Source organism: Ischnura elegans, chromosome 2, assembly GCF_921293095.1.
Source record: "Ischnura elegans chromosome 2, ioIscEleg1.1, whole genome shotgun sequence".
NCBI lineage: Eukaryota > Metazoa > Arthropoda > Insecta > Odonata > Coenagrionidae > Ischnura > Ischnura elegans.
The window spans coordinates 64,803,478-64,828,714 of record NC_060247.1 but is presented as its reverse complement, the minus strand read 5'-3'; the positions used below and the strand labels follow the sequence as shown (position 1 = coordinate 64,828,714).

General features: G+C 38.2%; 1 protein-coding gene across 2 annotated transcripts in view; it reads right to left on the bottom strand.

Annotated features, from left to right (window-relative positions):
* LOC124153873 (protein scarlet-like) overlaps nt 1-25,237 on the bottom strand; it is a 158,725-nt gene that overhangs the window by 98,837 nt on the left and 34,651 nt on the right. Inside the window, exon 1 of one of the 2 annotated variants that reach the window (XM_046527255.1) lies at nt 488-634. The exons of the other annotated variant lie outside the window; for it this stretch is intronic. The gene's annotated coding sequence lies outside the window, so the exon portion shown is untranslated. Of the gene's footprint in view, nt 1-487; nt 635-25,237 lie in introns of those variants that run through there. 2 annotated transcript variants of the gene reach the window in all.

Here is a 25,237-nt window from a genome sequence, read left to right as displayed (position 1 = left end):
TTTCCAGGGATAAAAGTAGTTTTCCGCATAAACTCAGCATTACACCATCTTTGGAAAAACGGGACCGGCTGCTAGACACACGCGGCGCAATGGAGACCCATTGCATTGGCTTATCTATGCACGCGAATGAGTGCGTGCCTTGATTGACAATGAGCATGTGAAGCGATCGCACACGGCAATCGTAATAAAAGAACGGTATTGTTTGTAAAGCACGAGAAACGATTCCAACTCTGGGTTTGTGTTTGCCGGGGATCGTGAAAATGATAGGTACAGCAATCACTTTTTGGGTCGCACGGTCATTTTAGGAGCCTCTGCAACTAACTATAGGTTCCGCTGTCACTTTCACAAGTCACTGTCTTAAATTTTTAGAATTCTGCCTATTACTAAAGGCGGGACAAAATACCCCCAATGGCTGCAGGGATCAAGCACACACTAATTAGATTATGAGACGAAAACAGAGACACGAAAAATGGTCTGGCTGGCTCACCCTCAAGTACGAACTTCCTCGAGTGCAATGGATTCTCCCGGCAACCTCCGCGGGAACAGGCCGATTGTTTTCTCAGGAGACGAAACAACTTTCCTCTCACACCGACGCACACCACCACTTTAGGGCCCGCTCAGACCGACTGGTTATGGTCTCGGATGTCGGCCGCAGACGCCGCAGACCTGCTCGCCACCCCTCCGTCTCCTCCGACCTCTCAGGACCCGTTCCACCCTCCCTTACGCACAACCCAGTGCCCCCACCTCTTAGGATCCTCCGATTCAGCCAATGGCCGACGAGGCGGGCTTTCGTGTCAATACTTTTCAGTGACACGCATGTCAGGACACTTTCCTCGCACGATGGATAAAAAGACGATTATTACTTTTGATTTCTCACTCTATCGAAGATAGGTTCGATTCTCGGAAGCTATTTTGATGCATTCAACGTGCCGACTTCCGTTGTCTCACCTCGCTACGCTGAGGATTAAGGTTGGGGCATATTTACGGCGGGTGGAGAGTTATTAAGAAGGGAGTTATGGTGACTGAAGTCGTCTTCACAAAAATACAACGAACATTGGATTTGTAAAATGTATCGATAAATTTATACTGCCAATTTTTAATTGCCTAGTGATCTCTGACAGTGAGTAGAGGAGGGGTTTAAGTAGGGAGGTGAGGGAATTAAAGTCGTCTACACAAAAAATAATAAAACAAAAAAAAATAACAAACATTAGTTTTGTAAAATGTATGAATGATTTAATTTTAAATTAACTTGTGAACTCGGTCAATAAGTTGTTTATATCTTGCCTAAAAGTAGTAGTTGAAGAATCATTAAAACGGACAAAAATAGTTTTAATTTTAAAGTAAAAAATGCAGTAACATAATCTCAACTCCTTCTCTAGCATGTTCGCCCCAAATAAAAACTAATTTTTATGAACAACACTGTTCAATGATATTGTTAGAACTTTTAATTTGAATCCTTCAACACATTTTCTAGCACATTCAAGCAAGAGTACAATTAGAGTTCTGGTGTGGGCCTTCACTGCCTTTTCAGCGTATGATTTTCTAATATTAACGGCGAATAGTTTTCAAACCTCTCTCGAGAAGGAACGCATAAAAGAATAACACCCCCCAGCTAATGAACAAGTGCTCCCTTCCCAATCCCCCCTCTTTTCTATCCCCATCTGTGAACTCCTACAGTGACAACCTTAAAAATTTCCAGTGCCCATCCACCTGTGTGCTATTAACATTTTCCAAGAAAGAGTACCACGCAGCGCTCCTCCTAAATATTCCTCCTGTGATCCATGTCCTTCTGGGAAACCATTATTCCATGCTCGCACCATCCACAGCGGAACTCATGAACTACCATAGACTATTGTGATTTGGATAACTCAATGTACCCTCGCCATAACCCTCTCTTTCTTCTCTAACTCCGCCGCCTTCCTTAGCCCCTTGTTTCCAAGCCCACCTTACCCCTTCCCGCCCCTCGCAGGTCAGATACCTATCCACACAGGAAAACCCTCCGCCCAAACCAAGGCCTCTCTTCCTCCCCCTCCATTCCCTGCTTAACTCCCACACCCACTCACCCAATCCCTTCCGATAGATGTCCTTACTGTCGCACTCAACTATGTATTTATAAAATATGTTATGCATGTAATATCAGTCACCTGAAGATGTAACTACGTTACGAAACCCGGGGTATTTCGACGCACAAGTGAACCTTACAATGTTTTATTCTTTTCCATCATTTCCAGTAATTGACTTCACCCGCTGATCCCAAAAAATCAACATGGATGCCGAAAAGCATAATTTTATCGGCGAATGAGTCAATAAATCTGACCCAATGACAGCAAGAACTTATAGGCTGGGGGTAAAATTCATTTTGTGTTCTCTACTTTTAATGGCTAATATAAAAGCCACTGGCTGAAGAACCTCTATCGACGAAAATTCATTTTCTCATACTTAAGCCGGAGCTATGATGAATCAAATGCCGATATTGAAACATAGATAACATCCCTTAGTTGACCAAATTAGAAGAAAATAATTTTAACTTGATTTATAAATTCTGCCGAACATCTGCGTCGCCGCCTACGATGTAAAACAGATAGCAGAAATGAAAGATTAAACATGTAATCTATCCAGATCACATGGATAGTTACAGGTATAATTTTCATTCATTGGATCCCTATTCCAAAAAGGAAAACAGAAGACGTTTATATTTTTGTCATTGCTTCGATTTTTTTGGTTTTTCGCTTCAATGGATTCTAGCAATTCAATGGTGATCCCGTTAGGGTGGAAAATTTTTGGAGGTATTTACATAGTTTCTAACGAGCACTTTATCTATTCTGTAGCAATATACGAAGCCTTGAGAGATTCATAGTTATCATGATCTCAAACCAGCTGCATGCCTGCGCATTTCGATAGCAATCAAAGGCACATTAATTTTAAATCACATTCTGTTATAAAAATTATTACGGAGATGGCTTGAATGTGAGCCGCCTAAAAGGCGCGTGGCAGGGGGTGTTAGGAAACCAGCCATTTGCACATACCAGGAAATTCCATAACGAAATAACAACTGGCATTTATTTAAGTCCTTTATGGTTCGGGGAAAAAAGGAATTACCATATCTATTCGTTCGGCAAAATATCTCTCTTAATTTATCGCTTCTGTCGGACCTGAAAATATAGCGGGACTCTAATATTATGTTCTTCGTGTCGCTCTTAAAGATATCAAACAATATAAGCCTAGCGCGCAGCCTCCAAGTCTTCAGTGGCTCCCAGCCTAATTCGCTTAACATTTGGGTAACGCTGTCTGTACGCCCACAGCGTTTTTGACAAACCGCGCAGCCTTCCTTTGTATTTTACTCAGTTCGCGGATTAAGTCTTTCTGCACCGGATCCCATAAGCTCGCTGCAAATTCAAGTTGCGGTCGGACGAGTGGGAAATAGCACATTTTTTTACTTACTCACCCGAAAATCTTCCCTCAATACGCTGGACGAATCCTAATTTCTTCAGGGCTATTATGCCGCAAATATTCCTTACATGTGTTCCCCACAAGAGGTTCGAGGTTATCGTAACTTCTAGGTACTTCACTTCGTCTGTTGCCTTTCTTTTAATACCATCCACAGCACAAACATGGTTATAGTTGGACGAACACTGCAAAAAATCCACCGACATGCATTTGCTTGGATTAAGTTCGTGTCCCCACTCATTGCTCCACAAATAAACGTAGTTTAAATCTGATGATGGACTTTCATAGTCAGAGTGATCACTTATTTTGCGATAGATGACAGCGTCGTCAGCAAATAACGTATTTTACTGCTAATTCGGGAGCAGAGGTTATTAATGTATATAATTAACAAAATGGGGCCGATTACTCTTCCTTGTGGAACAGATGATGTCACTTTAACTTCATCAGAGCTAATTCCGTCAAGAACTACTTTTTGTTTACGATCATTCAGAAAGTCGCGTATCCAGTTTACCACTGTTTCGTTTAATCCGCATGACTGTTATTTGTACAAAAGTTTAATGTGAGATACCGTGTGGAAAGCTTTCTTAAAATGTAGAAACAATGCGTCAACTTGTCTTTTTGATTCCCTAGATTTGAGAACTTCGTGAAGAAAGAGCGCGAGCTGTGTTTCGCATGATCTACCTTTTTGGAATCCGTGCTGACAGCCATGGAGGAAGTTACGACTGTCCAAGAAAGTCATGATATTGCTAACGACGATATGCTCAAGTATCTTGCCTATAATCGATGTCAATGAATTGGACGATAGTTGCCTGGGTCATGTCTGTTCCCTTTTTGAATATCGGTGAAACGCTTGCAATTTTCCAGTCAAGCGGTAACTTCCTTCAAGCAGTGACTTCTTGAATATCATCTCTAAGTAAGGTGCAATCTGTGGTGCCCTTGAGGACACGATCAGGTATTCCCTCCAGACCCGGAGATTTACTATTCTTTATCGATTGATTTTGTTTAGTTATCCCATCGCGTTGAATATAGATTTCTTCCATCGGTTCCTCAGTACATGGGATGTCTAAATTGATTTCCGTATCGTCAGTAGTGTACACATTTTCGAAGTGGGAATTTAACGTGTTAGCTTTGTCAATATTTTCGGTGACAAGTTTACCATCTTTTTCAAATAAAGAATCAATGGTTGAAGATTTTCCCTGAAGCTCTCTCGCATACGACCAAAAAGATTTCGAATTTTCTTAGTGTCATTCGGCAAGTACTTTTTCTTGAACTTTCGCAGTGCCGTTCGCATTGATTTCCTGGTTGTGCAGCGTAACTTTCGTTTGCTTCTAGTTCCTTCAATTTATGATCTAACGTAATGGACTTTTTGTACAAGTTGTATCATTTTCTCTGTTTTCTGAGGCCCCTTCTGACATCGTTGTTGTACCAGCATGGTTCTTGATGATCACTTTTCAGTTTTTGCGGAACATATTCCTTGATTCCTTGGCGGAGAATCTCTAAGAAGTGTTTCCATGTTAAATCTGTGCTTTTATCCTCTGTTTTAGCTACAAATTTTGTGTAGGAGTCGTTAAGCATCTCGCCAAATGTAATGAAGTTGCATTTATCAAATAATCTAATATTGCGCCTTGGTTTAAAGCTGACAATACATAAATTTTTAACGTTGAAAAATTACTCTGTGGTTACTTACACCGTCAATAATATCGATTTGTTTTATCAAATTAGGATGGCTTACTGCTAAAAGGTCTAATATCTTATATCCTCTCGCAGGCTTGTCAACTACTAGAGCGAGAGAGTGATTTGCAAGTACGTTGAGTAAGATCTCGCTGATTTCTCTATTCCTTGAATTCGGTGTTATAGTGTAAGAATCCCAAATTATAGATGGAAGATTAAAATCTCCCCCAATAACTATGACACTTTTACTGTTCCTCAGAATTACTGCGGATATGTATTTGATTTTCTAATTGGTAAATAATATCAACTTCGGAGTTCGGAGGTCTATAAAAAGAGCAAACATGAATACTTCTTTTGTTTCCTTCTTCAATTGTACACCATACGATTTCTAATTCGTTGCCAATTATTTCATGGGCGGCGCCGCGTAAATGTGATTTAACTGCTATAAAAACTCCCCCACCTGTTCTATTGCGTCGATCACGTCTGTAAATTTTATATCCTGGAGGAAAAACTTCGCTATCGCTTATATTTTCCGTAAGCCTGCTCTCTGTCCCCATGACCACGTCTGCGTCCTGAAAAGTATGCTCGATTTCGGCGCGCTAATCCGAATGCGATACATCACGATGTCAGATATGTTGAATGGAAAATGTATCCGCCTTATCGCGGTCGATGGATCGCCTACGGATAAAGCGCTGTCTCTTGATGGATCGACTCACCTGTGGACAGTAAATTAACGATGCAGCGCACGCGTCAGAAAGGTCATAGGGAACTACATGGGGGAGCGATAGCTTTCTTTGCAGACAGCTGTGGGTCCCGTTGCCTCGATGGAAGCTGTATTCTCTATCACAATACCCCACTTACACGATTAATGTTTTAGTTTCTCTTAGATAGAACGATTATTATGATTTAAAAATCATCACTATTCCGGAACCGAGAAAATAATACACTAATAATTTCCTCGATGATGCGACTACATTTGGGATTCCATTTACACTTAAGTTTCACCATTTACATTATCATTCCTTTTAAAATATTTTCAACGATCATTCTGCTCCATTCCGAGTGATATTTCTGCGGATATATTATTTTGGCTATGCATTGATATGGCTGCCGTTTACAGCCACGCCTCAGCCGTCTGTTGTTAACAGTAGTTGCCAAAATCTTTGACTTGTCTAAAAGGAAAAGTATCCAGTATAAACATATAAATAAATATGCTAATCTTATTTACATAGGAGTTATTTTGACTGAGATTGACGACGACATATTTCCGCACCAAATTATCACGTGTGAGCCTAAATATTCTCATGCGGAGCGTTGCACATGGTCATTAGATAAAAATATTCAGGGGCTATTTTGGATTTTTCCTCAATTTTTCATGTGGACGGCAGCATTTCTCCTTTTTATCCGTGGTCATTCTCAGGCCAGGCTAAAGTGTGCCTCGAGTGAGAATGCCTCCAGTATAGTAAGAGAAACGATACCATCTCAGTGATAAAACAGCTGAGGGATTATAAACCACAATTGACCTAATGGTTTGGCTTTTTCTGAGATTTGATTTGACCTCCTTTATACCATTAAGACAGGGTAATTTTTAACAACCCAAATTCTGATTATTATGTAACGGTGGAACCTGCCACTTAAATACACAACTACATGCACAATAATCTCCATGCGTATTCAAATTTAACATATTAACTAATATTTTAATTGGATAAACCGCTTAGAATTATATTATCTTATTACTTTGTGATATATGAATGCATGTTTTTAATTCACTGTCAGTCATTGGAAGCATATTTAAAACTTCCTACTTATTTTAATCTTGAAATTTATCTGTTGTGATACATCCTCCGAAGAAACTAAAGTCTTCAGAGCCAATAACTAGCTCAGTTTTATTCACTGTTAGCTATTTCAGCTAGTTTCAGTCACTGTCGGTCTTTGGAAGCACATTTCAAATTTGCTATTTTGTTTCAGCGTGCGATTTATCTGTTAGCAATACATCCTCTGAGGAAACTAGGTCTACCGAGCAAATAGCTGGCTCAGAAGTTTATTTTTTCGCAGCGTCAATTGAGTCATTTGCGACGGATGTACTTGCGCCAATTTCCACTTCTCGCTCCCATGTTCATCGTCTCTGATTCAAACCCGATGCCTTTAATCTTCTTAACCTGTTTGGAGCACAGGGCTTGGAGTGACTGGTGCCTTTCACAATGCCAGCCATTATGGCTAATAGAAGTAGTCTCGAAAGATACCTAATATAAAAAGGGGGAATTAGTAAATAAGTGTCGGCAAATTGCATTTAATTGACAGTGCTTCGTCAGAGAAAAAAACTAGGGAAGAGAGAAAAATTTTTATACTAGTTTAAAAGAAACAATGTCATTGTATAAAAAATTGATGGTACCTTCCCCTCAAGCTGACTGAATGGCATAAAGTAATTTTATGAAGAGAAGTAAATGATAGACCGAATTACTTCGCATTTACAAAGGTCAAACTTCTGCTTAAAAAGATGACCGAAGACGTAACTGCGAAATGAACAAGTCCTCCTACACAGAATGAGTGAATTTAACACGCCTCTGTCTTAGTCTGAGGAGAGTCACTATTCAAAATCCAACCTATAAGTAGAACCATGGGGTGAATGATCTCTCCAGTGAACAAAGGCAAGGCAACTAGGAATCATTAATAACACTGCATATCAATTGAAAAAATTATTAATTTTTCTGCAGTGCCTGACGGGAAGAGGGTGGTTTCCTATTATTTTTTTATTGCCTAAATAGAAAGGTTATTACTTCTGGAGTACATATTTCACGCTTTTAGACTTTTAAATGACGATATCTATTTTTCGCGATTAAATGAAAAGTGAAAATTTTCAACCGCGCGAAAACGCGACGGCTAAGTATGAATGCTGGGAAAACTCCATGCGACGTCGTTCTGGGGCCGTATTCTGTATTTCGTCGGTGCAGCACCGGTCGGTTTCCCTTTCAAGCCCACCGAATGGACATCAAACCGTACCGACGACGACACTTTCAGCGATTCTGTAAGGTCGTCGGTTTCAAACCAGTCGGTACGGTTCCCTTTCCTTCCCAAACAGGGAAAATCCGACTATATCCGAAGTTTCACGTGTCTCCACCAATGAAAGAAGGGGAAAAACAAGTGAAGACTCATTGGCACAGTTTGTTGTCGTCATACTCAATCTTTTTATTTGCGGAAATTACGACTTATTGCTAGATTAAGATAAACGATATTGGATAAGTTGTTAACAATGCTTATATAATGTGTGATGCTGTAGTAATGCTGTACCTACAGAGTCGAAGGAAACAATTTACAACATCACAATAAAGTTTGTATGTGATGGAGATTGTTGTTGCTGGAATGAATTACTGAAACTATCCTTGAGATCGTAGTTTCTTTTTTTAAATATTGGTTCCGTATAATGCTATTTATTCATGATTTGGTAATATAGTTGTCATTAAGTAAGTTCCGTCTAAATGTTATCAACGGAAGGTTATGCCATTGGCACCGTAGCAGACGAAAATAGCATACCATGGAACGTGAACGTAGGATTCAAATGCAAATGTAAATGTCATATTAGAGGAACAAGTTAGGAAATTGTTATAAAAATATGGAGCTTGGTGTAATTAAAAGAAGTTTAATGACGAGGAAGTAAATAAATTGTGATTGGGTGAAATACATATGTATAAGTTGCGCATTCCAAGTGAGAGAAAATGATAATATTGCGGTAAACCTCATACGTATTAACAAATATCTTCTTTTATCGTCAAGGGAATCAATGGCTGACGATGAAATGAAATATAGTTGCCTGTTAAAAATGAAAGAAACTGATACCGCTGTGGCAAACTTCATACTTAAATAAAAAGATCTTATTTCTATGCCGAGAGAAACGCCAAATTGATGATTGAGTGAAATAACAGTCGCCTATTCAGAGTGATATAAAGTGATAAAATTGCGGCAAAACTCATATTTAATAAAAAATATCTTTTTTATGTCAAAGGAGCAAATAAATGATGATAGAGAGAAATAAAGCCTATTACAAGGGAGTGAAAGTGGTAACATAAATGAGAGAAAGTCATTATATGTTAGCAAACCTCCTGTTTATTAACCATTATACCATTATCTTATATTTCTGTCAAGGTAATTAATATAGATGATGACACAGTGAATTATAGAGGCGTATTCGAAGGGGCAGAAAAAGATAACATTGCAGAAAACCTCATTATTTACTCGGTGATGAGGTAAAAACAAAATAAAACGTACAATGCGCACCGGAGAGTTCATGAAACCCACTAGTCGGTGGCCGTATCGACACCTTTTTGCTGTCGGTACGGCTACCGACGATCTCCCGTCCTCTCGTCGGTGCCGCACCGACCGGGTTCGTACAGAATCGCACGACTTCTTACCGGGAGTCGGTGTGACGTCGCACCCGACGAATCGGTGCCGCACCGATCGGTTTGGAGTTACAGAATACGGCCCCTGGTTCCCGCTGCCGCGAGTGAGGCGACCTTGGGGCGAGGCTCTGAGCGCTGATACGACGCTGGCTGCTAGCAGGTAGCTGTGTACCCTGCTAGCAGGTAGCGCTTGGCTTAAATAAGGATTATTAATACCTTATCAAACGAAGGAAACTTTCCGACCTTAGCCAGTTTTAATAGGTGATTATTAAGATATGTTTCCCTGAGCTCTGTGACTCATGCATGCATTGGTAATCTCAGACGATGTAAAACTCCTATCCTTTCGTGTAGAAACTAGGTCCCTGTGACGTCACGTGGAGTGGAATCGCATGGGCGCCAATCTGGCCTTTTTCAAATGAGGATAAAATTGACCCTTGCCATTCGTCTAAACCGGTATTTCTAAAACAAAACAATTTGTATATTATGAATACACTAATGGTGGGTAACGAATAGCAGTCAATGCATTTCGTTTTCTTTGATGAAGGAAACTACCCTATTCTTGACTTCAGGGTTCTATTCAGCCCTCCTTAGCTCCTGTGTATCCACATTTTGATTTTGATGGAGGGTGGGGGTAGAGGCCATTGAAATGTGGGCCATCGACGGGAAGAAGCCTCGACAGTATAGGGGTGGATAGGGTAGCGATAGAAGTGATGGAAAGAAGACAATGAAACTAAAAGTCTAGACCACTTTTTTGGTAAAAATTAGGTCTTCTAAGGGTTGCCTGTCATTCGTAATTACGCTAAAATTTTGATTTTGTATTTAAATATCAACGTTCGAAGCAAAAAAAACTAAATGAAATATTTAATTGGCTTGGATCACTGAATTTTACTGAAATGAACTTTGCACATTTCCCAAGTACTCGGAGTACGTAGAGATTTCTTTTTTTTGCTATTGAGCAATTTTTTTTAATCATCAGTATTTCCAGCGACTAAAAAAGAAGAAAAGAGTCTGCAAACGATGCAAGATAGGCACTGCGATAACAAATCAATCGCAGCTACAGGATTTAATCTATTGGTCTGATGGATTACAGCAATACTGGAAGCCAAATTAAATGATTCCAGCTCACGACAGAAAGGGCAAATTTTTCCGGGATACGTGCATGAAAATAACTTTAAAAACATGGCGAGTGTGAAAATAAGTGCATTATAAAGAAGTCAAGATTATTCAGGGAAATCATCGAAATTGCGAAGCTTAAAACGACTTCAATGGTGAGAACTATTGTAACCCCCGCAGCACTTGGGAATCTATAGTAATAACACTACTAATTGCGAACCAATAGTCTCATAATAAATATAGGGCCGAAAAGGTATCACTTAGTTCTGTTCTTGCCTCCAATGTTCGATTAAATTTTATTATTGCATCTATTTTCCTGTAATTAAGGAAACCCCGTTACGTAAAAATGAAAAAAAGCAATCTTGGCAAGAGCTTTTTCTATTGCGAATAAAAAAATGATTAAAAGAGGATTGAATTCAAATGCCAAAATAATTTGCAATTTCTAATATCTTTTCATCATTAGTTTTAAGTTTCCCTTTCCACGCAAACAACATTTAACACAGCTAATGGTCACATACGCCATTATTTAAACATCCTTATGTAAACTGGCTGGTTGAGGCGAGTTTGATACTCACCGGTACTGCTTTAGCATACGCGCCTTCGGGGCTGTCATTTCGTGGTTGGTTTTATGTATTTTCTTCAATATAGGAAGAGGCAGTGGCGCAGCTAGGTGGGGTTTTGGGGGATAAACCCCCCCCCCCCCCAGAGCTCAGAGAAATTTTTAAATTTAATCCATTTTCCTAAAATAGATTAATATTACTTATAGAATAATGTAAGGATTATAAAAATATCCCTCAGACGGCCGTAAAACTCACCATTTTGACCCATTAATCTTAAAAATTTTGTAGGGGAGGGCCCCGCACCTCCCGCTTCCCCTGGCGGGTATTCCATACCCGCTAACTCCCCAGTATTAGTTGTGCCTAAACCCCCCCTAGCCTTAATTCCTAATTGCGCCCCTGGAAAGAAGAAGAAGGCTGTTGCTGATGGGAACCTAAATGATGAAAGTGATCGAATCATCGAGCATTCTAGTGCATCGGAATATGCCGTTAATAGCATATTTCCATAAAATATGTATATTCTCATTCCAACGCGATACTCATCCAGGATATTCATTTACATCACAAATCCAGGCGCTCATTCTTCATTTTCATCTGTCATATGACATTAACTTCACTACACACTCTTCGTTCAACTGATGGGTTTAGTCTGATGACAATTATTAATCCATGGAAGAAGCAAGGAATTTCATGTTGAAATAATTTGACATGGTATCAGATAGTCTCACTTGAAATGCTTTGATATATACTCGCTTTCTTTCGACGTAAAATCGTCCAGCAAATGATTATGAATGTGAGTAGAAACGCGGTGTGAGGCCATTAAAAATTGCGGAGAAGAGCTAAATGTGTTTCACTTACACATATCTACATCCCAATAAATTTAGCCTGCATCTGTCGATGCATTTAGAAATAACTTGTTTTTCATTTTTAGATTTCAAGATAAAAATATACTCAAGAAGGTGGATTTGCTCACTATATGGCGAGTAAAGATAACTGTTCAGATACCGCTCTTATTCACAAGGCTGGGATAAATGTTTTTTGAGAGCCGGAAATCTTTCTTGCATCCTACGAATAATGTCAAATGCGATAAAGCGTGAAAAACGTCAAACTGCTAGATTTACTTTTCGATTTCCCTCAATTTTGAGTGCACTCCAGGTATCTTATGTAATAAATAGCACGCAGAAAAAAAGGCTACAAAAGGGCTCTAAAGAGAATTATAAAAAAATGGAATTCCGATGTCAATCATCTTTCGAGACTTTCCAAAGAAGATAAAAATATATTAATATTTGTCATTCTTGTATCATGATTTTGAAATGGATTTTTGAACTCCCGATTTTCATTTCATTTCTTTTCATTTATCAGAAGGTCACGTCAAGGAGAAGAGCCAACGAGAGTTTCAAATGACACAATGCTATTGAATTCGATCGGGGTAATTAAAGAGCTGCGTGGAAAGTACAAAGTTTCCTTTAGCATGTTAAGCGAAGCTACTCGTTACGTAACAGTTTTCTTACCTTCTCATTCATTGCCATTCTAGTGTTATTTATCTTGCCAAACGTTGGAAGGATAATATACAATGTGGCAAATAGAACGCGAGAACGTGTGCGTCTTTGAAGCGAGGTATTAAGGCAGATGGAGTGTTAATGGCATAGATTAGAGAGAAAATAAACACCTGATTAATGTGCCTGCGGGAGACGGTACGATAGCTAATGTGGAAACAAGATAATTGACCGCTCGGTTGAGACGAAAATCAGTCGAACTATATCCGAAATTAGCATTGAAACCACTCTAAAAACCAGTAAAGGCTCTAGTTTTCGACATAATTAATTAGAGGTATTGCAAAGTGCGGAAAACTAAAACAGTACAACTATTAACACTTTTTCCTAGGCGGTGTGGGCAGAAATAATCTGGGTTTCTAAATGATTTCGGAATAGATTCACCACGCACATGAATAAACACTTCACGATATGAGTCTCGCCTATGATAGGATTAAATGTTCTCCGTTTGAAAGATGATGCAGAATATTTGGAATCAATCTAATGCTCATATTAATAGAGAAACAAAGATAACACTAAGAATGCTACGTTGTTCGACGTTGGCAGGCAGTATCTTTGCGGTTAAGGACGTGAGCAGGCTCTGAGTGGAAAAGATTTCAGCCTAAAAGAACATCTTACAAGTACACAGTAGCCACACTGTTGGGTGTACTTCCATTAACCTCGAGCCAGTCAATACGGAAGAGTCAATCAGCCATCAGAGACAACTCTCAGAAGATTACACAAATTTTGCTTAACAGGCGATTGCGACAGGATGATAAAGGGAACATTAGCAAAAAAATCAGAGGATTACATCTTGGGTCGAGTTTTTCAAAGGTCTCCACTGGTAGTACAGTCATCATCGTTCACCTCACGTCATATTCTTGTAGGAGTTGTCGCTGGACTCAGAACGAAATCAACACTTCAAAAAATAAACAGAAGCAGTTAAGAAAACGAGTTTTATCCTCGACATTGCGTTAGAACCCTTTCGGAAGCCGATAGAAAAATGGAAGATGGTAAATATTGAGCATTCTCATTTCCCATAATAAATACCTTTCTCTAGAAAATAGCTTTCTCTCGATTCTGACAGCAAATCCACTCTATATTTAGGCTTGAGTTTGTGGTTGTGATTAGCAATCATCAGCCACAAAAATACCCTCCAAGTATGAGTGTGGCCTAGGAAAAGTAACTGCCGCCCTTTCCCTACACGAAGAATTTTAGACGCTTAGTCTGGGGTGAGCCCTACATCCACAGCGACCTAGAGTTTGAATCAAAGAATTGATGAATAATTATAATATTGCCCACAAAGGTTCTTCTGCTAGCACTTGTAAGTGTGTGTAATGTTGTGCGTTTTCGTTAAGAAAAATATCCAGAACCAGAGTTTTCAAAATGTTTACGAAAAAAGAGAATATTTTACACGCTGTTAATGACGTCCTGAATTATGCATAAATTATTCAAAATGGTTAGAACACATATATTCATCACCTGGATTTGGCCGCGAGCCGTGAGCACCAAATGGAAGAACTATGGACCAGGTTTTGAAATTTTAATTGAGCAGAGAACAAGAGCGGGGAATCATTCAGTATAATAGGGTTACTTCCCAATTTATGAAGATTACTTAGAGCAAATATTTATATATATTTAGCTTACATTGCTGATGTTAGAAATCCGGTTGTACACCGTACAGTCAAATTTAAAGGCGCTACACACGTTCCGACCAAACCACCCAACTGTCGGGACTAACTACGTTGGCACCGATGCGTCGCGACGGTTGGAGGGTGTGTAGTAGGGATGGGTAAAAAAGAACCGAAATGCCAAAAGGAACTGTTCACTGTAATGAACCGGTTATAAAATGAACAGCTCTCTAAAACTCCCAGTCCACTGTTTATGACTGCACTGCACACGTGCGGCGTATTCGGTCCATCAGGTATGCTCACCAAGAGGTATTTAAACAGCAGCTTGCTCAATCAAGTGTGTGGTAGCTACAACAGATGGCGGGTAAGATGCAGACCATCCAAGGCCACCTAAGCACCTAAGTGCGCTATATACGACCTAGCCCCTCACCTTCTTTCCCTACCATTCCCCTCCGTCCACTAAAAAGAACAGGATCTATGGCTAAAACGCCCTAATATTTCGAACGGGTGTTCAAAATATAAGGTTCGTTATAGCCGTTCATTTTTCGGAGGGTATTCTTTTTTCGGAGGGTTTTCTTTTCTCAGAGGACGTTCTTTTTTCGGAGGGTATTCATTCCTCGGAGGGTATTCATTCCTCGGAGGGCGTACTTTTTTTGGAGGCCGTTCGTTTCCTCTGGCTGTTCATTTGGGAACTCGCGCTCATTTTGATTTCGTGTTCATTAGAACATTTGCGTTCGATGAACAGGATGCGATGGTTCAGGTTCGCTGTCAGTTTACAGGTCGGTTGTCTGTTCGTAATTTGTGCTATGGTTCAAAGTTAATTTAAACATTCGGTTAAAATTTTATTTTGATTAGTTATAGTTTGATTGTTTAACTATGTTATATCCACTTTATATTATGCTATTAAATTATTCGTAATGGAATTAACTTTTGACGGGGTTAATCTGTATTTTTGCTTGCGATGCTTTAAGAGGTCTGAATAGATGATCTTGGGAAACAAAAATTTGGCTTCAACTTTCCTCAAATCACTTGTTTGTAGTGTAATCAGACATCGAAGGGGAAGGACCTGGCACTCTTCCGGAGAAAGTCTACGGAGGCATATATCCATCATTTTCAAAGGAATGAAAACAATACAGCGATTTTATTTGATGGCATTAGGCTTTTCACGTGGCGACATTTTATGTATTTTATTGTGACCACTTAGCTTAATTGCACATAAATACACCTCAAAGCGTTAACTCTTTCTTTGCTTTCCATGTTTAATATTTATATATGTTAAACAATTCAATGGGTGTAACATATTTTACTATTTTTTTACATTCTAACAAAGGTGCTATTTAGCTATGAAACTGATTATCTCTCACCGTCTTACGCATGCTATTATTGACAGTTAATTGCATCTTTAGAGTGGATAGATAACGGACACAGGCTGTAACGAGGAGAAAAAAAAACGATATCTTACAGAGGAGTAAAGAGAGAGATTCACATTACGTTTATGCTAAAAATATTTTTAAAGAATAGATTACACTCATAATTTTGTAATAGATTACAAAAATCACAATCTAGGCATAAAGATACCAAAAAGAAGAAAATAGAAACTTATATACCAGTTCTGAGACACATTTAACCATAATTTATTGTAATTCAACATAAAAAAATATTTTTGAGCGAGAAGGGGTTAAAAAAATCCATTCATCTTACGTTGAATGAATGAATAATTGCAGCAATGCATAGTATAAAATTTTCAGAGCATGTAATGGGAACATTTATATTAAATGTATTTGATGACAGGGAATCTTTTCATTTGCATGCCTTTTGAATTCCCGTTTTATAAAAACAAGGGTAACTAAGATTTAGCTTTATGATTTTAAGGGATGGTCATTCGTAGAAGTTTTGAAGGCTAATTGTATCGAATTTAAGCACTAGGGAAGCCATTTTTAGGATGATATTATTTCATATCAGCAAATCTTCATCTTTACACTGACTATGACTGCGGACCAGGCCTCTATGTGACAAGAGGTGGATTTTAACTCCACCTCTTGGGTGGATTTTAACTCCACCTCTTGGTGGAGTCTTGGTTGGGTCCCTTGCTGACCTGAACGGCTCAAGATAAACCTCAAACTGGTCAGGGCGGATCTTTACGTAACACCTCGAAAAATAAACGAATGTAGGTTTCCTTTTAATGTGATTTCGTGACTTTGGAAATCCGGGAGGGAGCTATGGCAAAAGCGTTTATGTTTCATAAAAATACTGAGTAATTTTGAGGAAAATTTTCCCATGAATCTGGTTGCATTCCTGTGATGATTTTCTCACGCACCAGCGAGCAATCGTAAAAGTTTGCGGATGATTTCATAGATTCCTTAGATTGCTACGAAGTATTTATCAAAATGAATTGAACGAAACATCTTGCATAGCTGTGAGCTTGATTTTTAAAACTCAAAGAAATAGTGAACTTAGCAAAAAAAAAAAATAAGAATATGCATTTATTGATGCATTCCTGAAAATTTTTGTATTGTTAATTTTATTAATTTTTAATTGAAATGATCGAGCCACTCATGAATAGAATATGCCCCAAAATTGTTTTTGTTAAAATGAAAAATTTCAAAAATATACATACACATAATCGATGGGACGAAGCCGATGTTTCTCAAGTGAGAAGAGGAAGCGAAAATTCGGAAGAAATAACTATTCCCCGTAAGTTTCCTCCTTTTATTTTTCGTTTATTTTTCCTCTATTACAAAGTGTTTCTATGTCCCCACCCTAGAGCAAGAAGTAAATTAATAATTCGTTCATAATGCTCCTGTGAGTATATTTCAAATTTTACTTCTCACCTCGGAATGCCATGGATTAAAATTTAAGAGAGAAAACTAGTCGATCGTTGGCTTTACTCGTTCCGACGAAAGTATGTTTCTAGACGATATTGTGTAAATTTACCGAAGGTTTCTTAGCATCTTCTATTAAAGGAGAGAAAGCTCCAAAAGAAGAGGATTAGAATTTCTTGATCATTTGAGATGCGCTCCCAATTTCATCCCGTGATATCGATCGACCTGATTACTGCCCCTCGAAGCAGCGATGGTGCTCAAAAGCACATGAAAAAAATGAAACACAGTTGCATTTGGCCCACATTCATGTCAAAACGGCGATGAAGTATAATTAAAACAAGCATTTTATAAGGATAATAACAATCAATTTTTAAACTAAATCTAATTGAATTCAAGTTTCAAACTTCTTTTTAGTGTCATCCGCAATAGCCATGAAATTGGAATAGGGTGGTTTCCTATTTTTTATTATTTCCTAAATCGAAAGATTATGACTCCTGGAGTACGTATTTCACACTTTTAGATTTTTAAATGTCGATATCGATTTTTCGCGATTAAATGAAAAGTGAAAAATTTCAAGCGCGCGAAAACGCGACGGCTAAGTATGAATGCTGGGAAAACGCCGTGTGACGTCATTATGGTTCCCGCTGTCGGCGTATGAGGTGACCTTGGGGCGCGGCTTTGAGCGCTGATACGACGCAGGCTGCTAGCAGGTAGCGCCTGGCTTAAATAAGGATTATTAATACCCTATCAAACGAAGGAAACTTTCCGAACTTGGGAAGTTTTAATAGGTGATTATTAAGACATGTTTCCCTGAGCTCTGTGCCTCATGCATGCATTAGTAACCTCAGACGATGTAAAACTCCTATCTACTCGTATAGAAACTAGGTCCCTGTGACGTCACGTGGAGTGGCATCGCATGGGCGCCAATCTGGCCTTTTTCAAATGCGGTTAAAATTGACCATTGCCAATCGTCTTAACTGGGATTTTAAAACCAAATAATTTGTATATCATGAATACACTAATGAGGGTAACGAATCGCAATCAATTCCTTTCGTTTTCTTCGATGAAGGAAACTACCCTATTAGCTGATGGAGATTCATTCAGAGTGATTTCAAAATTTTTTTCTGATCAAAGAATATAAGAACTCCTCTTGATTTTGTTTAATCATTATCTGTCCAAATTTTCAATTCATCGTTTCACTGAAAATATTCTCTAAAAAATCTTTGAAGCATTGCACAAAAGAATTCTCTCTCAAATTCAACGCTCTAGATTAATTGCTCCTCAACGCCTACGAATGGAAATTTTGTATGGAAAATGTTGCACCGTTTTTGGTCAAGAGTGTTTTGATTGATTGATTCTCATTGTTTCTTTCCACACCGCGCAAGGTCACATAAGTTACCGAAGAATATTCAGAGACAGTCCCTTCACCAGTGGCCAAGTTACGTAATTTCACATTCCGTTCTTTATTACCCAGAAAAGAAGCACCCGGCCACGAGGCTCTGAGGAAAAGGCTTTAGTTTTTCTGACACAGCTTAGCCTGAGTTTGGAAGTTGTTTAAGAAAAGGATTTCTTTGGCTTCTTACTCTTAAATTAGTAAGTAATGATACAAGTATTTGAGCGAGAGAAATTATCAGCAGGAATTAACATTCTTAGAAATGTCTTGGCCAAAAAAAGTTTAAATAGGCCAGCAATGAATACAGAGTCTACATAAGCACTAAAATTTAATACATAGTTGGGATGATCGTTTTCAAAACCATTTTCTGCTATTTTTTTTACATAAAATGAATACTTTTCCTTTTGCTGACCTCTATATTTAACGTAAAATTTGAATCTTAGTGTAGGTCTTAAAATTGAAATGCTAGTTTTGCCAACGTTTTTGTTTATTTATAAACCACCTACAGGGCTTAAAATGAAAATGAATATGCATTTTTGATACATAAGCATAAAAAATTGTTACAACAATGTTTTTTACCATAATATAAAAAAGAAACATCCAGTTTTAAATAAACAAAAAAGCAGAGACTATAATTCTGACATAAAATTTTGCCATATTTATTGATGGTACTAAGATAATAAAATGTATGGTCCCCTATGAAATTTTATTAATTAAATAATATAATTGAATATATATGGAGAACACTCATTTTCATTTCAAGACCTGATAATGGTTTATAAATAATAAGAAATGTCGGGAAAACTTGCATTTCAATTTTAATACCTACAATCAAGGATTTGAATGTAATATTATTTACATCATTCATATTCCTGAGATTATTTCATAGGTTTTTGGCCCAATCGTTCATTACATAGCCAGCGTTTCACTAATAAAGTTCAATTTCATTAGACAAAACTACTGCAAAAAATTATAGAGGAAATATTTTATTTTAATAGTATTATACTCCTTATTGGCAATATACCTATTCCATTGAACTTATATGGTGTGATGTCTAATTAATATGGTAAAAAATACCTGATCAGGAATGCATCAAAGAGAGTAGTTACAAATTTATTGATCTCAATCATGAGATTCACCGCCAAAATATCAAACAAATATCTGATTAACAAGAGAGACAAAGATTATATAAAGAGAAACAAATATACAAAGGGAAAAGAAATTTTATATACTTATTACGCGTTAAGCAAGCAAATTGAACAGCAGCTGAAGTGCATTTGAGTTTCCTAAAATGAATAAGAATTTTTATTGCATTAAAAAAATCCACAGAAGAAAGATATTGGAAGTAGAAGCTATTATTGTCGACTTAAAAAGGAGCCGAAATGGATACTTTCGACGAAAAAGAGCTATCAGGGATCAGCACTTAAAAATTCAGGATGACCAATCGTCATCTTAAAAAAGACGGGAGATGGTAAAAGAAGGCTAAAATCGTGAAAATACCAAGTAAGTATGATACCTGAGACGAACTTTATCTCAAATCTGAGATGCCTTTATCTTAAAATAAAACATGGAAATAAAAACTTTATTAGTAAACCTGTTGATTGACTGATTTGGCTTAGCGTAGCATAGAGTGGTTATTAGAGAACCGCCATCTCATTCCTAAGGTACAGATTGAAAGGAAAGAAGAGAGGAAGAAATAATGTTCAAGTACTTTATTTCCCGGTTTCATACTCTTAAGATTCAACGTGGTACCTAGGATTAAATGAAATATTAATTCGAGCGTTCTAATATAACTCGATTTATCTAGTCAACCAGGAGGCTTGTGAACTTTTAATTAATTTACAAAGTGAATTACAAATTCACAAGGTGAATTTCCAAGGTTTCAATATTTATTTTCTTATTTCCTCTTCCTATCCAACTGCCCTTTTGCCATCGTATCTCCGGTGGTATAAGATTTGACTCCAAGGGGTTGGCCAACACATCTCAAAGCCTTTTTTCAACGTTGCTCATTCTTTACTCACCACGATCACGATGTAATCCTGCTTTAAATGAGAATGAAGACTTATTTTTTCTGACGCTTCTACATGCACAGGTGCGGCGAATTCTTGAACCCGTCTAGATGTTCAAATTTTATGACCGCCTCTGCGAGGGCTGGGCCCGGCCTTGGAGCGAACGGCATGAGAAAGAAGAATAGAGCAATTTGGCGCCTCTTGAATTTCCGTCTCACATAACGGGTCAGTTCGATGGGAATAACATGTTACATTCCATCACAGATTATCTACGCACTGAATACATGATCTTCATTGAATCGCGGAGGAGAAAATTTTCATCAACGATATGATAGGAATTCAATCATTATCTATAATCTAAAATCCAGCTCTTCGAGATGCTATGCGTGCGGGGAGAGGTCGTAAAATCGAGGATAAAGCACAATGAAACAAAGGCAAAGAGCATAAACTTATGAGCATCGCAAGCAATAGCAAAATGTGTCGAATACGACTGTCGCATACATGTCGATAGGGTCATGTATTTGAATATTGTGTTAGAAGAAAGGTTTTCGAGAAGAGCCTCTGGAAAGACCAACCGAAAAGTTAAGAAAACATTCAATCGCGGCGAAAATCACGGCGGGGTAGTTCATTCAACGCAATGAGTAGCGTGTGCTACCCACTCTTATTTGATGGGAGATAAAACGTTAGCCTACCGTTCACGCAATTCAAACAAATTCGCCTTTTCAATGTTGTACATTCATTAATACATGTTTTACACTGTGTTGTATATTATCCTTTATTGTATATTTTCATCTGTCAACAAGTTTTAATTTATTTCTGTACTTAAAAATCAAACTGTGAAAATTTAGTTTCAAAAATGAGACAGGATAGTAAAAGCAAATATAAATTTCATCAGTATAAATTTCATTTACAATGAAAATGTTTGTAATCTCTTTTTTATATGTGTATTTGTAAGTATAGGATTTCAATTTATTACCATACTTTTCTACAACATAAAAATGGCTGCTGAGCTATAAACTGTTCTTTAATAATGTGTTCAAATCGGATGTAATAATCTGTGAACAATAAAATTACATTATTATTGTTATTATTACCAAGGTTTACAGAAAGTACCACTACCGCCTCCAAATGTTCATTTTCGAGACTTGCGTAACGAGCAAGAAATTCTCTATATGAGATATTTACAAAGTTATGCCTGCAAAAATGTTAAAAATAATATTTGATCTTATGCAGTATGATCGAGCCGATTGCCTATAATAAAAAAATACGACACTTAAAGTAAATACAAGGTAATAAAGTAAATAAAAATAGAGTGGGTAATTTTACTTGGATCGCAGCATAAGTCGAACTTATACAAAAATATGGCCAGAAAGGAGATCAAGCTACGATTGGAATTATAATTTGGATTATCAAAGATGAGTTTCAGGCAATTGTCTAAAAAAAACGGGAAGGTTTACTTCCAACGAAAATTGTATTTCAGAAACAGCAAATAGATTTTTAAAAATTTAACCCAGAAATTACGAAAAAATATCCAGCAGCGATAACATCCCCAATACATTTTCGTGAATTGACTTCATATACATAGTAAAAAATGGCTCATGGGATCTAGATGGCGATTCTATGGGTGATATGGGCTTATAAAAACAATACTTGCACGAACTGATCTTTCCAATAGGGTAGTTTCCTTCATCAAAGAAAACGAAAGGCATTCATTGCGATTCGTTACCCACCATTAGTGTATTCATAATATACAAATTATTTGGTTTTAGAAATACCGGTTTGGACGAATGGCAAGGGTCAATGTTATCCTCATTTGAAAAAGGCCAGATTGGCGCCCATGCAATGCCACTCCACGTGACGTCACAGGACCTAGTTTCTATACGAGTAGATAGGAGTTTTACATCGTCTGAGGTTACTAATGCATGCATGACGCACAGAGCTCAGGGAAACATGACTTAATAATCACCTATTAAAACTGCCCAAGGGCGGAAAGTTTCCTTCGTTTGATAGGGTATTAATAATCCTTATTTAAGCCAAGCGCTACCAGCTAGCATGGTACTCTGCTACCTGCTAGCATCCTGCGTCGTATCAGCGCTCAGAACCTCGCCCCAAGGTCACCTCACTTGCGGCAACGGGAACCAGAACGACGTCACACGGGAGTTTTCCCGGCAATCATACTTACCCGTCGCGTTTTCGCGCGCTTGAAAATTTTCACTTTTCATTTAATCGCGAAAAATAGATATCGTCATTTAAAAATCTAAAAGCGTGAAATACGTACTCCAGGAGTAATAATCTCTTGATTTAGGCAATAAAAAAAATAAAAGGAAACCACCCTATTCGATTGACGCAGTGATGCTCACGATGTACGGTGACACCACCTTGGTCAATATTGCATCCCAGCATCGTTGTGGGTGGTTTCGTAACTCAAATTCGCTTCAACGAACCATACTGATGATCAAAACTCCGTTCCATCCCCACGTCTAGATTTTCGGCTCGCATTCTCGCCCTGAAGAACTCGCCAGGTCGCAGCCTTTCAGAAAAATCTTCCGATTGCATCTGCCATGGAGTTATAAACCACAGCGGCAAAAGCGTTCCTTTTGGGTTCACGGTAAGGATGCGGTATAACCTTTAAAACGCCTGGTTTGACACGATTTTTCCTCCTTCCATCGAAGAATACTGGGAAGGCTAAAAATGTAAAGATCGCGCCGACCAGAATATTATTTTCACCATGTTGCATAGTTCACGAACCACCAAATGGACCACATCTTTTATTGCTCCATGAACCAGAAAGGGCTGAATTCAATCCGAAGAAATCTGATAATTTGATGGAAAAATTATGGGCAAGCATTAAAATAAGGTTATCCAGTCACGAAAAATGATGCCATTGCCTGGACGTTATCTTCATCTGAAACCATATATCAGGGCAAAAAAACTATATTCGGCTGGCTACGTTTCTTATGTTTTGTTTCAACGTAAATCGACTTTTCGAAGCATTATTTCCGTTTTCTTCGGATAAATTTCGTAAAAATTGTCGTACTGTTTGAACAATGGCGCTAAGCAGGTATAAAAGGCATGATTATTTTAAACTCCAATTTGTACATGTCGGAAAAATCAATTGAAGATTTATTATCAACACATGAGAGTTCTTACTATGTTATCCATTCCATTGGAAGTGAGTGCAAAAATACTAAAATATAATTTTGAAGATGAACGGGTTCCAAAGCAGGCGAAGACGTTGAAATAGGCCGGTCAAGTCGTGGCAACGATATTTTGGAATGCATGCGGAAATATCTACATCGATTAATTGGAAAAGGGAAAAACGATAACAAGAGAGTATTATGCATCATTATTGGACCGGATGATGGTAGAAATCAAGAAAAGCGCCCTCATTTGAAGCAGAAAATTTCTTCCTTCAACAAGACAATGCACGGCTGCACACCTGTCCAGAGTCAATAGCCAACATTACAGATTTAAAGTTTCAATTGTTTCAAAATTCATCGTGATCTCCAGATTTGGTCTCCGGTGGGTTTTTATAATTTCACAACTTGAAGAAATGGCTTTGCGGACAAAGGTTTACGTCTAAGGAGGTTTACGTCATCGCCCAAACCAATGCCTATTTCACACCAGTGCAACATGGCCTTGAGTGCAACTTCCTATGCCCGCCGTTCAGTTTTGGTGGTACGTTTTTGAGGCTGCGGAATTTTAACGAACTACGAACGCCACATGTACGTCACCCATGCTTTGTATGAGGTACGCTAGGTTCACGTGTGTTTAAGCGAGTTATTGGCTCTTGAAAAACTATTTAATTTAGTTCTTCAGCGTTTTTTTTGTAATTCTAAACGCTAAAGTAATTTACTGTGTGGATTTCACGAGTGAGGCAGGAGCTCGTTCGCTTAATTTTCGGCGATATTTGAAATTCCACGAAGCTGTGTCGCACCAGGGTGTACTGAGGGGTATGGCTCTAAAAAGTCTACCTTCTCATTTTTCTCTGCTCCCAAAGATCCTGTTAAGACGAGTAAATGGCAAGCTGCGATACCGAGGGTAAACTTTGAGTTGAAGGCAGGGCAGGCACTGTGTGAAAGGCATTTCATGCCCCACGGCATCGTCAGGAACCGCCTATTTTGAGGAGATCCCGAAATTCTACCTTTTTAACGGCTTAAAATGCTTGGAAAAATGCCTTAAAAATTTATACGGCTTAAAGAAGACTAAAATGAAAAATATTTTTAAAATGTCCCAAAATAATTTGTTTTTATGCCTTTTTCTAAAGACTTATTGAACGATCCACGTATAATAAAAAATAGAATTTAAATTCCATTCAAAAGTCCTGTGCCTGCAGGGAATGCTGATCGGAATGTAGCAGTCACGTGAAGGTAGCAGAAGTATGCTAAGTTGATTTTTACTGCAATTTAATGGATGCATTAACAAAATATTGACACAATCTATTGCATCCGCAATAAATATATGAAAAATTGATGGCGAACCGATCTCTTGATGCAAACAGTAGCCGCCATATTTGTCTCGTAAGGGTACCTCTAAGCACTTTATCCAACCGGAATCTAAGGTCATCACCAATTGGCTGTTTTTCAAGGGCGCAGAATGACTTTTATCCTGAAGTTATACGATAAACTGAATGGTGGTGTGGAGATCACGACATTCCGAAATGCG